The sequence below is a fragment of the Antennarius striatus genome, chromosome 23 (genome assembly GCF_040054535.1).
Source record: "Antennarius striatus isolate MH-2024 chromosome 23, ASM4005453v1, whole genome shotgun sequence".
NCBI classification, from domain to species: domain Eukaryota; kingdom Metazoa; phylum Chordata; class Actinopteri; order Lophiiformes; family Antennariidae; genus Antennarius; species Antennarius striatus.
In genome coordinates this window covers 12,330,589-12,336,695 of record NC_090798.1, presented here as the reverse complement: position 1 = coordinate 12,336,695, position 6,107 = coordinate 12,330,589, and positions in this window count along the sequence as shown.

The following is a 6,107-nucleotide window of genomic DNA, read 5'->3' as shown; positions in this document are numbered from 1 at the left end:
AGGGGGGTTGGGGCTTTTTTACAACACTAAAATGGATTAAAGTGATAACAGTTCTTTAAAATGAATAAACATTGTTTGACTTTTGAGTCTTTTATACTAAGATACTAAACGAATTAAGCTAGTATGTCGAGGTACGAGTGTATTTCCAATCAATCGGTCTGTATTTACGTCAACAGGCCCATGAGGCCAAAGTTCAGGACTCTGCTACACCTGAAAAAGATGCAAACATCCCGGCAAAAGGCTCAGAAAAAGATGGGACATGAACACAAAGGGACGTAAATCAAATATAACCGCACAAAGATGGTAAAAACCCCCACACTAGAGACAGGAAAATACACAAAAGACTCAAAACACAACCGCAAACTGGTTCAAATTGTTACTGCAGGGATGGAAAATAACTAGAAATAACAAGAGAGCTGATGTGAAGACATGCATGAAGACAGGAAGACGACCTCACTGCAGCTTTCCACGCATCTGCATGTCGCCGCGTGCAGCCAATCCACCCTGAGCCGGTCAGCAGCCTCCGAGACGGAAGCAATAAGCCGCGAAACGGAGAGCGAGTCACGCTACTCATCCGGGAGGCCGAGCTCAGGGACGCGCCGACCGAACGTCATCCATAAACAATGATCAGAGGCTGTTTTCTCCCACAGACGTGGCTCACGTCTGTTTTCTCTCTCCTGGCGGCAGCGGCGGATGAAAATAGCCATCGGAGAGACACGCCCAGAAAGACAGTGAAATCAAACATCATTATTCCTGGGGTAAATATTGTGATGAGATCTAATCTCCACCGGCTGCAGAGGAAATGAGGGGCGAGGCTCTATTCTAGTCGGACTTAAATTAGGCCTTATTACTGGATTGCTGCAGCTGCTTCAGCCGCCGCCTGGTGTGGACGCGAAGCTCGCATAAAGACGACGAATGAGTAAAAGTAACGGAGGCGTGTGTGGCTACATTCTGTTAGCGTTGCTTCATGCGCAAATTTAAATCATTCGGGAAAATAAAGGAGTTGCAGGGGAATTAAATCTGCCACACGCCGTTCATTGATATTGTTCTGGGGGGAGACACTCGTGTTCAATCTGCTGCAGACGCACGAGACACTTTGTGGGCGGTTTTGGCTCGCAGTGACATCAGAGAAGACATCAAAGCCTCGTCAGAGAAGATGTGGCTGATAAAAATCGAATTGTGATGGGAGACAGAAGCTAACACTGTAGGCATGAATAGCTCATCGACAGCCTCAGGTAACGGCGAGAGGAAAATTAAGATCGGTACGTGGACCAACTGTGGGAAAAGAGTATTTACCGCTCAATTTTCCTCCTGCTGTTACGGCTTCTGACCAGCAGGAGTCCCGAGCAAACTCTCAGGCTAGAGAAAAGAACCCTTTTTCAAAAACAACTGGTTTCGAAAGCCTCGGCGCTTCAAGAAAGAATCACTACCGACCCTCAGCAGTTTTCTCCAAGCAGAAACCCATCTTTGATTTCCAGAAGTCAACAGTCAGGATGGATTTCTCCTCTGTTCTCTCCGACTGCTGAGAGAAAAGAGGCAGAGGAAGGAGCCGCGTTCTGTTGATTTCCTTCCTGCTGCCGCCGGCTCGCCACCGCTGCTATTCTCGGCGTTCGATTTGCGTGGGGTTTGAGAGGAGATTCTGCCACTGCGCCGCAAAATGAGAAATGACACGGTTCCCCAAACGTGGCGCCTCATCGGCCCGTTATGGATTAGTTAAGGCTGTTATTATAATCTGCACCCCTTTTCATCGCCTCGCTTATGGAACGAAGGTGCCAAGGCCTCATAGGGAGAACAACACGGAGCGCCGCTCACAATCATTTGAGGATAGATGACAGCTGGTTGACGGGGATGGAGGAAGAGCTCCCATCATCTGTGGTCATCCAATCAATGAACACATTCGGAAAAGAGAACCAGGAAGAAGCAGAGGGACGTCCCCAACCGAGAACAATTCTTCCAATGTTGGAAAATTGGCAAGACGGACGTTTTCACGCGACATACCTTCATGGGGAGAAAAAAAAAGCTTCATTATTTGTGAACCCTAACATTTAATTACTTTCAAGATGGAGAAAAGTGCTACTTAAACTCGGTTTGACTGTTTTCAACTGCAATTGACTCATCTGAATTCACGCTCGATCAACAAGGACCGCCGATCGCCACTTATCCTCTTAAAACGGGGGGCGGAACGAGCGCAACCCTTCCCTGTGAAGAAGGATATTTCATGAAAGGAGAGGTGCTTTTAAACGTAGCTGTGGATTATCGGTGTCACCGGGGCCGTTACAGGGATCACATAAAGGACCGCTCTTCATCCACTCCACCCCCAATTAGCTTAAAGGCCTTTTTATTTCAAAACGCTCCATCGTTTCATTGGTCTTTGAATCATAACATTCGATTTTATCTGCAGTTCTTGCTCACCAGATCTTAGTTTTGCTGTGGAATCTGAACCGGACGGCGGATGCAAATTATAAACGAGCATAAAAGAGAATCTGGTGGGCCATAAATAACCGTATGTAAATAGGTTTACACCAGCCTGCTGATGTCAGCAGCTCCGTTTTATCTCCCGTCCCGTCACCGGAAAGGGGGTTAGAGCACCGAATGGGTGGCGACGTGGAGGGGACGCCATCTGTGTGACCCCCTTTTATTTCCATTAACACGGAGGTGAATGTAGACGACGACAAAGAGGAATCGTTTGGAGATGGACTCAACATGAACGCAATAGAAACATACAAAATAGCGACAGCTCCAAAGCTACGAGTGCTAAGCTACACAACAGATTCATAATTTAACACAACAGTTGCACGCTCACCATTCCAGAGTAGAGCGTCTACACTGGTGGAATCAGGATGGAGCTACCTGTAGAGGGCGCTGAAGAGGACGATCGGGTTGTCAATGCAGAGATTTTTTTTTTTGTTACCGATACTAAAATATTCATATATTCACAGGGTATTTGTGTCTTTTTAAGTGTGGTTAAACTGGTTAGCCGAATCTCAACGGTTGGAACCCGGTGGCCAGAGGGCGCCACAGCGGAACATCGAGAAGTTTTAGTTCATCTCCATGAGGCGGTTGACACCAAAAGGAATATTCTCGCCTCTGCGATGCCTTCAGACGTTGCTCAGGATAAACAGACGTCCTTTATTCTTCATGTATTTTGAGATTTGCGTGACTGCTGATCCAAAGCGCTCAAAAAGGGGTCAAAGAAATTTCCAAGCAGCGGCACAAAAAAAAAAAAAGCTCTCAGATGAGTCAAAGCGGCGCCGGAGGAGACTCCTTAGACTCCTTACGTAGGGTGCGACATCAACTCGCGACTCATCTGTGATGGCCATTAACCGCCGGCGCGTAATCCTGCTCTTACGAGCAGCATGTAATCAGTACATATAGGAGAATGTCCAATCATTACACGTCAGTCACGATTAGAGCAGCTGGCAGACGAGCCTCACAAGTCAGATAAGAAACAAACAGGCCGTCACTCAGGCGGCGCTCCTCGCATCACCATCGCCATGCAACCTTAATATTGACGTCCGGGATGCTTTTAAACTGTAAAAACGACTGGATGCATGATAAAAATTGCCGTCAGGAAGGATTACTTTTGGTCGAACGGAGGAGGAAGTAACAGAAAAAGTTCCTTTAATCAGCGACAGATGAGCCTCCTTCTTTCTGCAGCTGCAAACCGCCGACAAAATGACTCCCTCACCTAAAAGGCGGCGAGGTTTTATCCAGCTTCCGCGTCCTTGCGATGCCCATGAAGTGACAGCGGGGCGGTTTGAGGTGGCGGCTCTGCGGGGAGGCGCACTTCAAAGCAGGCCATTTCATCTTCAGCGAGACTCAAGTGGAGCATGAGATAAAAAAAGAGAAGGGTAGAAAAAGGAAAATCAATACTCTATCAGGCTTCCACCAACACGCCGGCGCCGGGCTTTGTGACGGCGTATTCAGTCCGGCGCTCCAATTACCCGCCGTCGCAGGACAGGAGAGAATTTTCCAGACGTTTGAGGTTGACATTTTTAAGAATAGTCTAATTAAACTGGATTTAGCTTCCTTCAAGTCGGCGCAGCGAGATCAGAGATTCAACGTCACCGACGACTGAGGCGAGTTTGACTTGTGGTTTAGAAATTTAAATGTTATTTTAATCAAGGTTTATTCAAAATGACTTTGACATTTGGTGAAACAGACTCCGACTCCTGATTGCCGGTGGGAAGACTGACGTTCTTGTTCACAAATAGTAAAAGATTTTGAAAATAGAAACTCCCTCAAATAAAAAAATCAGATTGGTGGAGATTTTTTTCCCCCCAGTCCTATTTGCACACATTTCCTCACTGGATGCTAAGCTAAAGTTAGCTCCCTGTAGCTTCATTTTTTAATTTTAAGGACAGATTGTTGTGGGGAAAAGAAAGCCTTTTTCACGTGCAGTTAGAGAAAAAACATTGATTCAATTCACAAAGCTGCATTGCCCTTCAAACTTATTTATTGATGTACTGAACATGGAAAAAATCCAAAGTATCCAAACACAAAGTAAAGAACATGTACATCCTTTTAAATACAACAAAAAAGGTTCTATTCCAAAAAACGCTGTGAACCAAGTCAGACTATACAACTTCAAATAAATAATTATTCCCATAAGAATCGAGATAAGAGGGGCGGGAGGCGACATCTTTTCATGCCGGACCCTAAGCACAAGTTCTCAAGACCAAATAATGGTGAAGTTTACAAAAAAGAAAAAAGGTTCTTTTGTACAACTGACAGGTCAGACATGAAAAATGTTGTCTCTACCCCACAGCAGCAAGTGTCACAACTCATCTAGACTTAAATTTAACTCGTACAAGTAACACAAAGAAGGAATAGAGAAAGAAAAAGCAGTCGCAAAGATAATTCTATAATGCATAGCACACTGCTCATTTAAGGGGAAGCATAACTAGTTGGTTTTAATCCAAGCAGGATGCAGCTGGAGTAATTCAGTGCATCTAGGGTTGACTGGCCCCCGCCCATCGTCACGACGGAGGTGCTGCTCTCTTGAATGAACTGCTTCACCGACCTTCCCCCAAAGTGAATAAAGCAATATACACCTTTATGATTTTAAAGACAGGTTATATGCATTACGTATATATTTATATATATGAGTATCAACGGAAAAACTAATCAAATAGTTCAAAACTGTGGTTTATATCCATTCTTTACCACATAAATATATATCTATAATGTTTATATATAAAAAACAAACATATGTCTATAGTTCTTAATCTTTTTTTACGAAGCAAGACTATCTACAGACCAAACGACCAACGAATTTTGATGCACTGTTAATGCTAGTCCATGGGACGACAAATCAAGTTCAACTGAAGGGGTACCTAAAAAAGTAAACATCGAAAATGAAAATACCTCAAGTACTCCAAGAAAGAAGGAAATTATATATAGATAACATCACACTTTCTGATGAAGTCCAAACTAGAACCAAAAGAAGTCAGCAAATACTCAACGTAAAAACAAAAAAAAAGGACGTATTTACACAGCTCAAAGCTCGGGGGGGGGAGGGGGTAACCCCGTCTTTCTTCAGACTCGTTCTTAAGCTGCTGCCGTCTTCAGCTCATCATCAAGCGCTCATACAAAGTATGTAAAAATCCTCCTCAGCTGATATTAAGACAAAATCTGTCTAATGCTATTATTGTAGGTACACCACAAAACACTGAGCCCCCGTCTGAAGGGATTCCTTTAGAAAGATCTAATTTCTAGGCCCCCCCTTTTGCCTTTTAAGACGCCTCCGCTGGAATTTTGCTTTTTTTTGTTGAATAAACTTTTTTTTCGCCCGCTCACAAATCAAAATCGGAAAAGCAAGTTGTCGGTCGTAACAACCGGGACAACAGGAGGGTGGGGGATGGGGGGGGGGCCCTAGATGATTCTACAAATGAAACCAGCACTGCCATTGATTCTATAATCTAAAGATAATACAAATATCTCAAAAGGTATCTCTTACATCATAAATCTCGCCAGAAATTTCCACCGCTGCAAACTTTCCTGTAAAGTTCAAAAGCTCACAAGGTGTCATATGAAGATATTTCTCAAAGTATCCAAGTCAAAATATTTTGTTCCAGGTCCAGTAAAAAGTGTCTCCAAATTTTTCT